The sequence below is a fragment of the Dendronephthya gigantea genome, unplaced genomic scaffold (genome assembly GCF_004324835.1).
Source record: "Dendronephthya gigantea isolate DGI-Jeju-01 unplaced genomic scaffold, DenGig_1.0 000339F, whole genome shotgun sequence".
NCBI classification, from domain to species: domain Eukaryota; kingdom Metazoa; phylum Cnidaria; class Anthozoa; order Malacalcyonacea; family Nephtheidae; genus Dendronephthya; species Dendronephthya gigantea.
This window is the reverse complement of record NW_021163349.1, coordinates 56193-74442: the sequence shown is the minus strand read 5'-3', so window position 1 is coordinate 74442 and position 18250 is coordinate 56193. Positions and strand designations below refer to the sequence as shown.

The 18250-nt window shown below is 36.4% G+C and overlaps 3 long non-coding RNA genes across 5 annotated transcripts; all 3 read left to right on the top strand.

Annotated features, from left to right (window-relative positions):
* Nucleotides 1-3670: 3670 nt before the first annotated feature.
* LOC114542156 lies at nt 3671-4958 on the top strand. The gene is made up of 3 exons (XR_003689500.1): nt 3671-3941; nt 4194-4256; nt 4919-4958. It is a non-coding gene; the product is annotated as an uncharacterized LOC114542156 (long non-coding RNA).
* A 10-nt stretch (nt 4959-4968) lies between these two features.
* On the top strand, nt 4969-5459 carry LOC114542155. Its single transcript, XR_003689499.1, has 3 exons — nt 4969-5010; nt 5090-5176; nt 5418-5459. It is a non-coding gene; the product is annotated as an uncharacterized LOC114542155 (long non-coding RNA).
* Nucleotides 5460-10960: 5501 nt separating this feature from the next.
* Nucleotides 10961-17590, top strand: LOC114542154. Of its 3 annotated transcripts, XR_003689498.1 has the most exons (5): nt 10961-11002; nt 11231-11407; nt 11493-11663; nt 12011-12091; nt 17551-17590. It is a non-coding gene; the product is annotated as an uncharacterized LOC114542154 (long non-coding RNA). The 3 variants fall into 3 exon arrangements; XR_003689497.1 differs by lacking the exon at nt 17551-17590 and having other exon boundaries at nt 11231-11343; nt 12011-12228; XR_003689496.1 differs by lacking the exon at nt 17551-17590 and having other exon boundaries at nt 12011-12228.
* The last annotated feature ends 660 nt before the right edge of the window (nt 17591-18250 follow it).

Below are 18250 nucleotides of genomic sequence, written 5' to 3'. Positions count from 1 at the left end.
CGCCGACCTCATTTGTACGCTAGAATTTTTCCAGTACGGTTCTTATCAATCAGTTTTTTGCATATATCATAATATCTTACCATAATTATACCAAAACCATACCATACCATAACCATACCATATCATATAATCATATCATATAATCATATCATATAATCATATCATATAATCATATCATATAATCATATCATACCATAACTAACCATAACTAAATCATACCATACGATAACCATATCTTACCATAATAATATCACACCATACCATACCATAACGAAATCATACCATACCATAACCATGCATATCATACCATAATTATATCATACCATACTAATGATTTAATTGGATATTTTATTGTAACACGTGCAGGTATTAACGGAGCTGTGTACGTACCACATTTTTATTGGTAAAATGAACAGGTAAGAATCTGCGTTACTTTATTTTCAGCGGTTGTCTGTTCTTCCTTAAACGTTGTTGTATATTTCGTCTAGTGTTATCTGATGCGTACTTGGTTGCTCATTTCGCGACGTTAAGCGTATCTTGTCTCACCGTATGTATGTTAGAAATGCCTTCAGTTATGGCAAGGTATGGCTACTTAAAATAGTCTGGAATTTGAGACGTTTTTTTATTTCCATTAGCACTTTGTAAGAACGAAGTTGATTTAAGTAGTTGTAGCGTTTTAGAAGTTTATTTCTTTGGAGATATTTGAAATCGTGCCTTGATAATGTGCTCAGTGAATTTACAGAAACGTTTTTCAATAAACTCCAGCCTAAACGTAACGTCTCTTGTGATGCGAGATACTCCTTCACAAATATATGATTTTTTAAGTAATAATTACTAAATTTTCTGTCCTTAGACTGCTCCCACAATATCTGGAAAAGTTTACTAAACTTTCGCCAACGTCTCAAGTTGCCATACCACTGCTAGAATTTCCCTCTGGTATGTTTCTTGAAGTTACGTAAATTATGAAATCTGTTACAAAATATCAATGTACCCCCTAAAGAGAGCTAGGTTGTGTAAACACACAATCGTATTCGGCGAAAAGTTGGTAACATTCTTTTAAATCGTTTAAATCGCATTGTAACAGCTTTGTGCTTTGTACAAAAACTTCACAGCGATCCAGTTGAAACAAGTCTTTGGAATATGTTTGCCTTACACAGAATCATCGAAGTTGGCTCAACGCGATAACATCTGAAACTTTTTATTATTGGTTTTGTCAAAATGATTAAAATATAAACGAACTGATATGTTTCACCTTAGATACTCTCAATACATTGTAGCTCTTGCTGATAATGTCATTTCATCCTGGTTTGTCAACTGTCCGCTATTGTTAAGAAAACAATTCGTGCCATTTATTACAAAAGTAAGTCCACATGTCATTCTATTGCCAGGGGATTGCTTGCTGAATTTTCAATAGATATATTTGCAAGAGCGACCAAGTTTTAATATTCTTCTAGTGAAAGCTCTTAGGAACGTATTTGTCATTTCCAGGCTTCTTCAACTGATAGAAAAACTCGTGCAGATGATTCTAGCCAGGTGCCAAACACAAAATTCGATACCAAAGCATCTGACCTTCTTACCCGCGATTTAAAGCCCACTGGTACCGTAGGCTCAGTACAGAAATCTTGTGACTCAAACATCTTGTGACGACCAGCGGTGGGAAAGACTGAGATTTATGAAAGTTTAATTCCAAAACAACTCTTTGGTAAGGTCAACGATGGGTCAAACCTGTTCAATGTTTCGGTTGGGCATTCCGTTGGCGGAATGTCAAATTGATATTGTTGTATTTCAGATGATTTATCGGCCGAACTCATTAAAGAAGGAGCCAGAAAACGCCTTGAAACTACAACAGAACTTCTTAGCAAGAGCACAGACAGCGTACATTGATTGTAGATCTTGTCAAAGATCGCCTCGCATCGTGTAGAGAAGATGAGGAAACTAATATTGAAGATACCCGGGATGATGTTGAAATGAAGAAAACCGAACTCAAGGAGTCAGGTTTGTAATGTTAAAACAGATCGGCCATTGTTCGCGCATTTACGAAATGAACAAATTATCTGCCAACATTTTAGACAGCGCAGAACAAAAGATGCTGCTTACAGAACACGGCAGATCTTCACCCTCGTCGATTTTATTACAAGATTCCGGTCAAAAGTTGAATCTTGGTTCGGCATTTGTTCAACGAACTCGATATTTGAGTCGTAGTCCGAGATATGGACCAAGCGCTTTTATGGTAAGAATTTCTCTTCAAACTCGCTTTGCATGAAATTTATTTCGTGCAAGAACATTCACTATCCATCCCTTATATTGCTACTAACATGACTGGCAGGGGAAGCAGAAAAGAAAGAAATCTTTTATTTAGACTAGCTTTTTCATTTTACAATCGTTTCAGATTGATGTCGTACCAGATTCCAAAGACACTGTTATACACAAGGAAGAAACTGAAGGCAAGCGAAATTACCTTTGCAATATGGAGGAAATATATATATTATAATATGACTATATTTACCTATTTTTCTTTCACAGGGAACAGTCAAGGCTTATTAACTCGTGAAGAGTTTAAAAAGGTAGCAATTTTAAGATCACGAATCATCATCGTGCATTAATCTCAACATCTGTTTAATTTTAGCCTGTTCCTGGTAAATCCCTTCTGGATGCAAGTCCTTTGAAAACTTTTTTGAGTTAAGACGAGGATAAACTTAATGAATCCGTAAGTCAAGTAATAATAATGATAAATTTGTCTTATACGGATTATTAAATACTGAGCATTATAAACCGGTAAACTCAGAAACCGGTAATCTCAATTTTGCACTTCGAATTACGTAATTTAATCCTTGTGGTTGAAGGTGAGGACTTGCAACGTTACTTATTTATTACAGGGTGACGATAGCGTGGGGAATTCAGGGGTCGGTAGACTTAGGGAAAGACACTCGTAATATAATAGATTTTACAAAATATATCCTTAGGTTTTCCTATGAGTTACAATAAAACCTTTACAATTGTTCATTGATGAGCTCAGAATGTTTCGTTATCACGTGGCCTATGCACGACTCTTAATGGTTACTGTTAATCTGTTGTAACCACCTGCTGTACTGGTACGATTATTATCACATTTTGTTTGAGCTTTACATACCCGGGGAAAACACTCAGCCACGTCGAGGTTATTAGCTAATTCCAACAGCTTGTCGTAGTATTCATTTTGGAATAAATCTACAGAGGCACGTAGTTTTGCCATTTCATCCTTTAAAAGATTAATCTGTTTTATTGATTCCGCAATATAGATTTTTTTTTCTTCTTTAATTGGACCGTCAATGACAAAGTATGATCCAGAACATGTTGGGTGATAATGAGAGCAGCCATAAATTCAAATTTCTCCACGTTGCGAAAATGAGACTGTGCGTCACTAGCTAATCTAGGAAATGGCCCTTCCTGCGATCCTCCAAACTGCATAAAATTGAGTGTTTCGTAGATAACTTTGAATGCATCCAAACAACCATCGCGGGATCTTATTCGTTCTACCCATCGTGTCGTGGAAGGTTTGCGAGCTTGTTACGGGTTAAACCAAACTCTTTCATCTTTTTACTTAGATACTGTGAGCGGATAGGGAAACTGATAAAAAAGCTGGCGATATTTTGTGCCTGACTCAAAATATTTTTCACTGGAAGAATTGAACACGCTTTGGCAACAATAAGGTTTAAACGATGACTGGAGTAATGAACATGCAACGCCTTCGGGTTTTTCTCTAATATTCTCCCAGAAATACCTTTTTCCTGGCTGGACACAGCACTAGCACCGTCATATCCCTGGCCTCGACAATTTTGAACGGAAGCCCGACATCTTGAAGTGTACTTTGACTAATGAACGGAATCAAATCCAAAGGCGAAACAGTTCGGTATACAAATGAAAATGTTCTTGAATCATGTAAAACTTCAAATTTATTCAAGGTATGTTATATAATTAATAATGCATAATATATTTTCGAAATATTATAAATTTGAACTTAAAATCAGTGTCTACCGTCTACTTTTTTGCATATTATAAAAGTAGCAAGCAAATTCAAATGACCATAAACCCGGCATTATTTTAGAATTCGAAATTTTGACAGGATATAATTTTGTAGTTTTGATAGTTTATACACCCCAACAGCCAAACAATTTTATGATACTTATCCCTATATTGATCATTAAACCCTATAGAATGTATTAAATTATCCAGAAAGTATAAGCTTGGAGTTATCATTAAAAAGTGCCTTGCACCAGGTGAACTATATTTATTCAAATCTATTTACTAATTATTGTATTTTACTAATTTTGTATTTACTAATTATTGTATTTACTAATTATTGTATTTTACTAATTTTGTATATACTCATGTGTATGTTATAGTGATAATAATATAACAATAGAGTTGATGTTCGCGGTCATAAATGTGTTTTTGGCCCGACTTCGAACTCATTTTAGCCCGAGCGTAGCGAGGGTTAAAATGTGTTCCGCGAGGAGGGCCAAAAACACATTTATGCCCGCGAACATCAACTCTATTACTATAATATAATAAACTATAAACTATTATTACTATAATATATGTTCAACATCGTCAGCCTTCATCCCCTTAGCTCAGTAAGTCATGCGACATTCCATGTCAGTTCCAGTAATTGTTCATCTCAGACCTTGAAAGAAAAAAAACAAACATTCCAAACACTCCAAACACTCCAAACACTCGATGTCTTCTGACCTGGATTCAAGTTTACTGCTTTTATCATCTTTTTTATTTCACGTTTCCATTTTGAACATGTCCAATTGCAAAAAAGTATCCAGCCGACTTAAAATAGTTTTATTTTTGCAGTTACTTTCCAGAATATACCGTTTGGTTAAGACTTGTGTATTATAGTATATCATAGTTTTAAAACTTCTTTTTCTGTCAGATATTTTCAATAATTAGCTATCGAGACCATCCTCAGTTGTTCGGGCTGGAATACACAAGCGGTCAGCTGAGAAATTACTCGTCTTCCGACAGGTAGTTTAAAAAAGCAGATTTTGTATGAAGCTATATAAAATATTTCTTGTTCTGAATGTGCGTATTTCACTCAATCTAGGGATATATCATTGGCTGGTTAGCTACACGGGGTTAGAGGCAGTGGAAATGGAGATGTTTGTGTAAAAACGACCCCAACGAAGAGACGGTACTGTACGCTTTTTCATAGATGATTGAGCGAAAATTATGGTCAAAATTTTCCTGATGAAAATCTCGCACTGCTATGATTACCGTAAATACGAACCCTCATTTCATTCTCCTCCTGACGTATGGGATCTCATATAACACACAAACAATTACACTTCTCGTCAGGTATTCCTATTAGTCAGTCCAATACATCACATACAGCAAAAGAAGAATTGTTTTTTTAAGATGATATATTTTTCAAGGTTATCGTTGGGGTCCATTGTATAACGTTGTTGACGAAGAAGTAGAAAGCAGTCATTTAAAATTCCTCGCTGCGTCTCCAGGTGAAATATTTCTCTTTTTATTTCACTTTAAATTTTTGAAATATCTCCAAAAGCTTATATTGTCTTATTACTGGTTCCTTGCAGGAAATTTAACCGAAGATGTGTAGAGATTTAACTGCAATATTTCCTACAGCGGTCTACTTCATGCAGTCACCCAAGACGTAAGTTGACAATTTCTTATTTTGTACTTTTCTGCAGACAAAATCCTGTGTAGAGAATATTATTGCATTTTTACTGAGTTTTAATGTTCTGTCAAAATCTGGATTAAGGCTGTTTTCCACTCACGTGTTTTTCATACGCACGTTAGTTTTCTGCTTATTTTAGTATGCATTAGTTGACCTAGATTTACACAAATAATCGTTATAAAGGAAGCGAGAATAATTTAAATTGGCAGATTGAAGCTTATTATAATCATAACCATGTACGCACGGACTCGAGTTTACTTGATAGTCGATAGCGTCGACAGCAAATGACATTGAAACGTTTGTATGGATATTTCGAAGTCCTGACAGTATAATTAATATCCCGTAGGTTATTTCAAGCAGATATTTGACTTGCGACGTCGAACAAGGCCAGTTAACCGCGTCGTGGATCGTAAACTGACCTCAATACAGAAAGTGGGGACAAAATAGCCAAAATACAAAACATTTTGTTCTAGGCCTCTCAGTTCCCGCCTCGCCGCGTATAAGGAACGTTAAGAGGCCTAGGGACTACGCTGCGGTAACTCTGGTTGCTGAGTTGACTGGGTCCGAATCCATGAAATGGTAGATTTGAATTTTTCTCGCCAGAAGTACGGCTGGAATATTAAGTCTTTTAAACTCCAATATATATTTCAAACGATTTTAAATATTTTGTAAGGACTTTTCCCGGAGAATAAAGAAAGACTTATCATTAATGCCATCACAATGCTCATTGCTCACGAAGGTATTGTATATCTTTGCCAATAAATATATTTAGTGTTCACCCCTAAAATATACATATTCTGACTGCTATTACCTTCACAGGTATTCAATATATACATAAAATAGTTAAAATGTTTCGTCTATTTAGGGAGACCAAAACAAAATATCAGATAAAGATCTCGAAGCACTGTTTCACGCTTTGAGACATTAGGTTGGATCCAAAGCAGGTTTCACAACGCTCACTAGGTGAGAAAAGTTTATCTTTAACCATAACACACGCTGTTTACTCAACCAGCTCACTTTCTCTAGACCGTGTTTCTGTTTTGTTTCTACAGCTTCTATGAGAAGGTTGGTGTGAAAACTGTGAAACTTTGAAGAGGAATAATGAAGCCGTGACTCACGCCGCTGTCGACATCTGTGTGCTCTGATGCAGGTAAAGAGAGGGCTTTCCTTTAAGCGGCCAAAATGGTCAGACCGGTCATATTTAAATTTAAAATAGAGTATTTCGTTAAGAATATAGTTGCGAAATTTCCGAGCTAGACAGATGCAAGTAACGATATACTTGAACGCAGAGTTCTTGAAACACTCTAAAATACCACTAATCTGTCTGTACCGAGATCAACAATAGGACCGGTCTGGCCGTTTTTTCCGTATAAAGGAAAGCGCCAACACTTTAACGATGAATTTCCTGGTAATATGTTGCCAAATCTGTCACTGTCATTAGTGTTACCCCTTTAACTTGCAATCCACATAAACTCAGCCAACTTTGAAATCTGAATGTTAACAGGATCCAATTTTATCGAAACCAATTCTGTTTTTTTATATAGCCAACGCACGATAACTATGACATTCGACAAGAATAGATAAACAAAAGCTCTTTGTTATCCTCTGAAAAATTTCTAAGCAGTTTGTTGGAAATTCTCACGATAAATGTTGTAAGATGTGCGGTGTTGGTTGCCTATAATCTATGCTGAACCCTTGCATTTTATTTTTCCATCCCTCTTGTATGTATATAGCTTTGTTTTGGAAGAGAAATTCCCTTGCAAAACCCAGCAAGTGATTCGTAGCAACTGCCTTTCTAATTTGAACTACCTTTCTAACTAAACACAAGAAATAGATTAACCATGAAAACTTTTCTTCTATATTCGTTCTACTGGGGTTTTAGTTATAAGTGGATTGCTTGATTTTCTGACGTTTGCTCTGTGTCCTCCTTACAGGTTTGTTCTAGTTGCTTTGCAATATATTAAAATAATACGGGGGTGAAGTTGGACATTCATGTTAAACTAATAGTAAGGTGTGATTGCTTCCAATATTTTGAATCAACTCATGTAGTCTGTTACAATAAATCGACTATTGCATATTCCTCTTAGTGAGACAACAGATGATGAACAGTTTGGGAAATTACTGGAGAAAGTTGCAGGTATGCTACAAAGAAATTTGAGGAGCTTTTCATTCAATTGTCTTCTTGGTAGTTTATGGCTCTTTGACTGAGGTTGAGAGTTGATTAAATAGCCTTTCTCTCTTTACCTTTTTGGTGAAGTTTACCACGTCCACTAGCTTGACCCATGCATAGGAGCAACTCATGAAGTCTGTTATTTGTTTGTCTAGAAATGGGTCATTGCATTTATCGATTGTTCCAGGTAGGTTTACGACAAAACTAAATAATAGTACCAATTTTACCATTTCTTCGCTTATGTATGTTTTACTATTGCCCCGCTAATGGTTCTTACCAATCGTGGTTTTGAATTCGTTCCTCAACAATTTCAGCATCCGTCGACAACAATTGTGAAAGGTGCTGGCATGGTTCTGAAGGAGATAATCGAGGTACGTTTTATTCATTCATTCATCCATTGAGAATTTTCCGCCTTTGACGAACGTCATTTATAACGCTCTGCATGTTTTTAGCCGTGATGAATGTACATATTAGTTCAGTTGATATTTAAGAGGTTTTAAAGGGTCTTAATTTTGAGAGGTATTATACACACTTCAAATCAAGCCAGGAACAGATGACGGAAAAATGAGTGAACTATAGATCCTCCGGCAGGAATCGAACCTACGCTTTTGCAATGCCGGTGCAATGCTCTTGTCACTGAGGACGTACAGTTGACTCATTTTTCCATCAACTGTTCCCTGCTTGAATTTGAAGTGCGTATAATACCACTCGAAATTAAGACCCTTTAAAAACCTCAAGAATATTCCTGCATCGTGTGAAGTGCCTAAAATCATCTGTTAATATTTAGTTAGAACTTCACTTTAGGAAGCTGATGAAGAAACCGCGGCAAAAATACAAGTTCTGGCGCTTGCCGAGGGCGCTCTACCAAAACGCTTACGCATGGCCATGTTTACGCAAAGCACTGATAGACGTTCGCTATTGAACAGGTGCGAATTAGTGTGATAAATTAACAAATTGTTGCAGAGGTATAGCCTCTATTCCATCCGCAGGACCTGAGTTGTATTTTAGCAACATTCTCAGATTAATCTTAAAACTTGTGATTTTATAATCCTCTATATACTAGCCATCTGTAAATAGTTCAATTGAGACTAACAAGCATACTCCATAAGTAATTTATAATCATTATTGTTGGCATAGCATCATCCAACAGCAATGGCATTACTTGCGAGAATAATGTTCGTATTAAAGTAGTTTTAATGTCTAAAATATACAAGAAAGTTTAAATGCGAGATTTCCTGTTCATAATTTTTGGTTCATAAACAATTATGTAATAAATTTGAATACGATTTTCACAGCCTGCTGGTTTGTTCTATTACCTTGAAAGCCCTGACGAAGTAAGAAATCTTTGAAAACTTTTTTGCGAGGGCCATTATTTACATAAACCCATTGAGGTGATTCTGACTAACCAATCGTATTCATGACTAAGTGGTATCAACTGCTTTGGTAACTAAACTCCATCATTCATCCTTAAACTGTGCAAACTGCCCCACTGAGGAAATAATTAAATGGTAATTCATTCAGAAGTGTAAAACCTTTTTGTAAAGAAACAATTTTGTTGGAAAGTTTTTATCTTTCCTTCAGCCACCAGAGACTGAAGAAGATCGTTTATCAATTCGTGACAATGTAAAGCTTGCAGAAGTACGTTTTAAATCAACAATCGTGTTCCAAAATTTCATAATGCATGCTTGCATGTACGTATAAGCCTGTTATTTCACGTGCTATACTTGTGTCTTAGAGCTCTGGAAAAACGAGGGGAACGTTGAGGAATCAACTTGAAGGATATCTCTCGCATTGGAGGACAAAAATAGGATTCAAATCCAGGAAAGATGTGAGAATTTAAATCCAGTTTTTTTATTACAAGTAAGTGTTCATATTAAGAAAATGGGAAAATGTTCTAGTCGTTTGAAAGATGAAAAAGCAATGATATTTAAGCGGATCTTTTTTACAGATTCAGTCAAGATCTGACAGCGTACAACCTGATTTGGAATTACAAGGTGAGTCTCGAAGTTAAGGTTAGTTTCCGTTGAAAATATAGGATATGGAAATGTAATGGAGGATTTCCTGTCGCTATGAGTATAACAAGACAAATTCAATAGTCCTGACCTCTTTCTCTAAACTGTTCTCGTAAAAGAGTATGAAACAATTTCTTATGTTTTCAATGTGACAGACGCGAGAGGAACTTCTGGGGCACTCGAATCTGATTTGCACGCATTTGCAATGGAAAAAGATCGGAGTGGAAACTACGTTGTCTTTTGGAATCACCTTTAGTTTGAAGTCCTGTATGAATGTTTAGCTGATGAACTGAAACAGGTTAGTGATAAGCCTAACTGCTCTAGCTTTTTAACAGTTCTTCATAAAGCGTCCCCCCCTTATTCCTCGATAGGAATCAAACTCAGTAACGTATCTCTGCTATCAGGTGACTATTATTTGAGAGTCTTGTTGGAACAAAACGACGAGGAGACGCCGATAACAAATGTGTGAGTCCACGACATTTATCTATCAGGGTTTGCAAATATTCAAACTACTTTCCATGTGCTTTTCTGTCTGGCTTCCCCCTATTCTCTATATTGCTGCACAGTTCACGCAATGTTATTTGTCCTGCAGAATGTAGTAGAGAAGTATAGAATCATGGATGAAACCATTCAAGATTCGATCGACTTTTCTATTTTGTTTTCAGGCTCGAGTTGTCTAACGATCTGTATCACTGATTCCTATTGACAACTAAACCAACTATGAAAGCAATGTGCCTGTGCAGGTGAGGATGTCGTTTAGCGGGAATGTAGCCATGTGTAGCCTTCGAAGAATGAATTAAACAAATTGGAATATTTCATTCACAGGCGATGACTAAAGTTTATGGAAAATATCACGAAGAGATTGGAGCTTTTAATGACACCAAGCTAAGGATCATCTGTTATTGATCCAGTGTTACTGCAGGAGCCTGAACTAAACTAACTTTATTCATACTGTTTCGTATTTTTAGCATTTACATGAAAATGGCATCACTAACAGGGATTGGAAGGTAAGCACGCCCTAATTTATTTTTCACTACTGTCTTTATATCCTAAACTTTAACGACCATAATTTAACTTTTTCTTCTCTAGCCAGAAAATGTTTTATTGTGTTCCTCGTATGACGAAACGCTTATAAAGGTTTGTGTCGGTTGTGTATTGAACTTGTGTTTAAATTGCCCTTTAAATTGTATTTGAAGAAACCATTCGATGTGACCATTGCCGGCAAATCCTGGAAGTCACTATAATCTCAATTCCGAGTTTTGTCCGTGATTTCGTTTTACGAAAGCAGAGCGCATTCTGCAAACGTTTTAGGTTCAGTTATTTCTCATTGTTACAGTTTCTCAATGATAACAATTAATTTTTTAGATCAGAATTCCTATATGGAAACAATCTGTGGTACACCAAGTTACCTCGCTACCAAAATGTTAATCCCGTAGCCTGAAGAACGATCCTACAAGAAATCGTGTGTTATATGTTTGGTATGCCATATACTTCAGTTTACTCAAATTCACGTAGTGAACACGATTTGTAATGAAGCTGGAGGTAGCTTAACCTCATTTCAAAATTGGAGTACGTCAATGAAAAGTTAACGTCTTTTAGACTTTCCGGATCTTCTTTATTTTCAAAGCAGGCAAATAACCCATTGGAGAAACAAGTCAAAGAAGGGTCGTATAAATTTCCGAACAACCTCTGGAAGAATGTTAGCAGTGAAGCTAAGGATCTTATAACAAAACTGCTTACTGTTGGTCACAGAAAATGCATCACGCTTTCAGAAGCTCTGGAACATCCTTGGATGAAGGTGATGATGAAATTACTAACCGCCTTATAACACCCCGCATCTAAGATTTTTCAAAATCGGCTGACCTTTTTCGTCTGAAGTCCCAGCTTTTTCGAATTGTTAGAATTAGTTTGGTTGAAGTTTAGAACTGATACAGCTATCCAGCATAAATAAAGTCAGTTTAGTTCAGGTTTCCTCCTGTAGTAACACTGCATCAATACGGGATGACCCCTACTGGACCTCCATGAAGGACAATTTAGAACTGATAGAACTATACGGTATAAATAAAATTAGTTCAGTTAGGAGAGAAAGCTTTTAAAAGTGTTAGATTGATCCACGATTTAACAAGTTTTTTTTGTCTTTTGTAGGATAAAGAAATGATAGAAAAAGCAGAAAAAATGATAAAACCGACCGTGGATGGAAGATCAATGTCTCCGCCCTTATAAAAGGTATGTTGAAAACTACGATACTTGTCCCGTTCTTCCGTCCAATGACCCTTATTTTCAACTCGCAATTGCAATGAAACATTACATGTTTGCAAGTTACATCGAAATTTAACCAGCTTTCCGAAACAATCTCAAGGCGCTGTTACACTACGCAACTTTCCTTGCAAATTGCAAAACCATTCTACTCCTGAGGCATCTAAAGTTGTCAAATACGAACATCTATTACGATCTGCTAACGTTTCCTTAGTATTTCGAACACTCTTTACAAATTAACATCCTTCGGAATTATAATTGCATTGCAAGTTGTAAGGAAAATTGCATATTGTATAGTAGCGCCTTCAGTAAAGTTGAAAACTCACCGTGCAATGAAACATTGCATGTCGGCAAGTTAAAAGGCAGAAAATAACTGTCACCGTACATGGTGAAGACTGGCCGACGGTCACGTTCGGCAGACGAGGCTCTGCGAGCAAATAAAATACTCAGTGGCGAAGCCAGCACGACAGTTTAGCAGCATGACTGAAAATGCTTCATGTAAGATCACATCACTAGTTATTCCGATAAATAAAAAACAGGGGCCTGTTGTTCGAAAGGTGGATAAGTCGCTATCCAACGGATAACTCACTATCCAACGGATAAGTTTTATCCAGCGTGTGATTTGGGTTGCACGAAGCTTGTATAACTTTAACCAGAGGATAAAAATCGCTATCTACCGGATAAATTTATCCAAGGTCCGGAGGTGGTTTAAATCCACTATCCAGTGGATAAATTCAAAGATACAAGGTAACACTGTAAACATTTATATAAAATAGGACAAAAATGCAATATTCCTCTTACTGTGTTTCAACAAACTAATACACATCATGATTGTATTCACTATATATTAAAAATGTTTTCGAAGTGCAATTTGTCGCAGCAGCGTTTCACGTTGCCTACACATTCCGTTCGACCGGCGATTTTTTGGACATCCTCGCATTTATAACAGGTGGTAAATTTACTATACGCTTCTAATCAGTTTATAAACGCGAATATGCAAAGAAAGATTCAACCTATTCCAAGGAAACTTGCTAATATCTAAGTAATTTCATTCACGAACATTAAAATAGTGTTTCTAAATTTGCTATGGGACCGAAAGGCAAAGCGTTGCAAGGTCAAGGAATAAAATTGCAATGTGTTTAATTAATAAAATCACTATGATGTGAAGTGCAAAGTTCGAGCAAATCACTTGTTCAAGTCTTTTCCATTCAGTAACTATACTCGAGAATTCGTAATGATTATGAATTCAATGTTGTAAATGCTTAGCAACAGCTGACGTTGTGGTACGAAATTTCAGAATAATCCTGTTTTCTTCTGGTAAATTTTAACTTATCTATTGGATAGCTATCCACTTCACTATCCACGCTTCCTGCAACGCGTTTTTATCCAATGGATAACTATCCAGATTTATCCGTTGGATAGGACTTATCCGTTGGATAAGTTATCCATCTTTCGAACAACCGGCCCCAGTTCCATACCTATACTTTTGTACGTGTGAAACTTTTCGCTTGATTTTCTTTTAATTGTGAGAATCCGACCGTGCAGCAAACATTGAAATAAAGCGATAACACTAAACTTGATTGTGATAGCCCTGAGTATATACCGCTATAATAGCTTTGTTCCTCATAATGATATGCTGGATTCCTCGTCCAGGTATAACTTCTAAAACACGCCTTATTTTTACTTGTATTCCAATGCACCTAAGTTAGTAAAAAACCTGACAAACCCGCTGGTAGGGTGTAAAGAATTTATTTCTAAATCAAAAACTCGCTCTTACATAAGCCACTTATTGAAAAATTTTCGCTATAAATTTCAGTCAGATGGATCTCTCAGTCATTTCTCATTCCTTAGTGAACAAATAGTATTTCAGTGAATTGCTAGAACATACCTGAAAAACAGCTATAAACTTCAATTCTCAAAGATATGTTGCATACCATGTCTTTGGATGAATGCGGATGTAAAGCGCGGTTACAGTTGGTGATAGGACATTTTCCACCAGCGAGTCTCTAATGAAATGAATAATTTGTTAAACAATTAATCTTAATCACACATTAAAAGTTATATATGACCGCATGGAAATGATGTGATGCATATAACGTGACAGGGTAATCTGTAGAAGCCTTGCTTATTAATCCAGCTAACCTTGACTAGTCCATTTATTTTGTAATGATCGAATTTTTGCCCGTCGGAACTACAGGACACAGAATAGGTCTTCACCCACTAATTATAATCACGACGACTTTGAGTGAAATCGCTCCGACAAACATCTTTCTTGCCGAATGCATTTGGTCCTGGTTATTTTTCCGTGCAGACCAGGAAGCTGCCTCATTTAAGCGACCATGTCCTGTCGACTTATCCGCATTCCCAACACTTGTTGCTATTATCTGGGATGTTATGTGTCTTCAGCGCGTGGGCCAATAATTAGTATCAATTATCTTCTGGCACCAAAACACCATCGAACAATCATCAACAAAAATGAAATGATAATGCATATAATTTTGCCATACACGGCTCCTCCAGAATTGAAACCAGTCGAGGTACAGCGTTATTTCCATTGATTTTTGAAATCTTTACTTGGGGTTAACATGGAATTTTATCACATTCCATATAGGGGAATTACTGAATAAAAAAATAATGTCCAACAGTCCTAATATGACATAATAATAAACTGAACATATACCATGTAGCCTGCAATATTTACCTTGCTTGGTATGTCAGTCCATCAAATCCATGTATGGCACAGTGATGGATGGAGGTGTAGTCAGTGGAGCAACTCCTGGGTTGCCATACTTTATTTGATCTAAAATTGAAACACAAGGAACAAGTAAATTATTATATTATTGTCCAGGGTTGTGAGGCTATCAGCATTGTGATATCCCAGGTTCATGCGTACAGCTACCATGGGACAACATTCCTTAGCGAACAAATAGTATTTCAGTGAATTGCCAGAACATACCTGAAGAACCGCCATAAACTTCAATTCTCAAAGATATTTTGCCGTACAAATTCGACTCTATATGCCATAGAATCTACAATTGAGATTACAAGAACATAACTATCACACAATTGAAACTATAATTGTATATGAATCACAAGGGCCTATACAGTATAGTAACAACATGTATTTTTGACTTCTATAACACAAGAATATACAGAACAAAATGCAGGTTGTTTTCTTTCATATTCACATAATACCCCAACCCCTGACAGTTACATATAATTGGTAAATGCAATTACATAATAGGAAAGGGAGAAAAAAAATCTATTTTTTATAACACCAGTGAAATATGTGTACGCAAACTTAGCGCTATGACCCATGCTGTCATGCTTCAATCAGCATATCATGAAATCATCTTGGTTTTTTAATGTTGAAATTAATCCGTTTAATTTAAAAAGCACAAAAAACCACCAAAAATAGCTCGAAAATTTCTAATCAAGAAATTAATCAATATTGCTGTTAACCTGACACTGAAGTGCAGCTCTAAAATCATATCAAATTACACAGGATACAAAATGGAAATATAACTCGCCTTTGGAATTTCGTTATTCTTCGATTTTTTATCCTGTCGTCTTTTAACCGTTACATATAAACTGTAAAGCATTAGTTATCTTTTCTGATAGGATTTAAGTCAGGATGGGCAGAAAAACTCGAAAAATAGATTTTTTATTTGTTATTGTGTATAGCGAGGCGTTGCTCAGCCGCATGCACAAGTGGTGTCGCGTGAGGTTAGAGGTGTCAAAAACGTAATGTTGCCTACCCCGTGGGGTAAAATAAGCCCAGAAATCGATTCTGGGTAAAATTGTCCCTAGAGGTCATAATTGTCAAATTTTCGCTAATATGGTGATAATTATATGCACATTTCGGGTTTCCGTTTGTAAACACATTTGTTGGAAATATCACTACAAATCGCCAAAGCAACTGTATTCGAGTAAAATATATGAAAATAGACCCAATGTAAGCTACAAATATTTGGAGGTTTTTAGGCGAGATTTTGGAAGGCTTGCGTATTTTTGCTTCTCTAACATTCAATTTAAAAAGTACAAGTTCTGCAATAAATATCTTGGCTATAGGAAAGCTTTTGAAATGAACTAAAGTTATACAAATAGGTAAATGTTTTTTTAAGATAATACAATTTAGTTGAATTGATAAAACACTTCCAGATAAAACCGAAATTATCTGTGTGCGCCGTTTACGACCGGACAGCAATGAGTTTAGTGGTCTCATATTTATTAGAATGGGTGAAGTATTCGCAGAGTAATCACAAGTTTAAATGAGCTTACCACTTTGAAATATCCTCTGATCGGACGTCTAACTGAGAGGATCCTTTAAACATCGAGAATACTTCATTAACAAGTAACTTCATCTTGGGTATTGGTTACTCTTTGCTCCGTTGGAAGTTCCATTCTGTTGTATGAGGACAACACTTGTAGTTGGTGTGATGAAAGGATGCAGATTGTCCGTTGGATGTGTGCTTTGTATTTGAGACGGACCACATTAGATATCAGCGCAAAATTGACACATTCATGGGATTCGAACCCATGAACTCCTAAAAAGGAGTATCCGCAAAATGTGTTCTTTGTGTGGCCAGGAAAAGAGAGAGCTACAGGGCTTCTCCCAAACCGACTGGCAGACAATACGAAACGTAGAGGACAAGACAGTACAACACAACACAACACAAAACACACAACCGACGACACAACATCCAACAACCCACAACCCACTAACTCTGTAGCTGAAACGACAAAAAATATGGTGAGTGGTTCCTAGAAAATGAAGCATCACAATTAGCATGAAGGCAATTGCTAGCTGGGGTTTAACTGACGGCATGGATATGGGGTGGCTTCTTAGGGTTGGATACTGAAACTAAACTACGATCGTCTTTGTCTGAAAAACACAAAAAAAAATTATTAGTAGCTCCCTAGAAAACGAAAAGCAAAACACAGTTAGACAAGCAGTGCGCCGTGTTTCCAGATACGGGGACAGAGATTCTTAGCTAACAGCGGGGCCACGGGGTCTACTTCTATTTAAAAAATTAATTATACATACCTTGATCCTACCTAAAGAAAGAACTCACTTACCTGAGAAAAACGGTCGCAGACGGCTCTGTTTATAGCCTGTAGGCTCTTGCATAATTCAGCAAAATAAGACAACTTGATTGGTTATTTCTGTACACAAGTCAATTTGTCATGGTCAATTTTTGTACTCCACGATTGGTTCAATAAAAACCAATCAGATTGGTTAATCTATATTCAAAATTTGATACCGTTTCTTTGATATTTGCAAGGTGATTGCACAACAAATGTTCGATTTCACACGTTTTGGAGCATATTCCGAGCCAATGTACACAGTAGATGTCGATTATTTCTCTCATGAAGTTCACAAGAAATTATAGTTCAATCATTATTAAAAGGCTTTATTCCCCTACCAGCTTTAGAACCCCATCGAACAGGAAAGTCGGAATTTAAAAGGCAAGTAAATCTTTCAAACTGTTGTAGCACTTGAATTCTGTGGTACATTTAACTACTGAACGTTTCAGAATATTGTAGAATTGGGCATGGCATGGAATAATAGTAAATATAGCAAACTGACAAATTCGTAAATGTAGTAAATTTCAAGGCTAAATATTGCAAATTCCAGTGGAAATACGGCGTTTTACCGCCATGCATACATAGCTATTCACAGCTACGATATTCACGTGTTGTATATATTCAATATTACACATCAAAGCGGCCTAATTCTTTGGATATTGCCCAAATGCAAACGAAAGCCGGTTGCAGTGGTTTAGCTCACATATTCAGGAATTTTGATATCTTTAGCGTCAAAATCAAGCCTTTAGAAGATTTTTGCCCATTTTTTATATAAACATACCTGATGATATGAATTATCGCATCACCGGCAATAATATTTCACAATAATAAAAATTTCGGGCCAAAAGCCGAAAATCTGACCTAGGTCCGATTCGAGCTTGCCTTAAGCACGTGATTAGCAATGATTATCGCTTAGAACTTATAAAATGCTCTTTCTTTGATTATTTTGCACATACTACACCAAGAATTACTCAGAATTAAAACAGAATGATAACATGTCAAATTCTAGACATTTTGAAGACAACAAAGACCAAAAAAGCG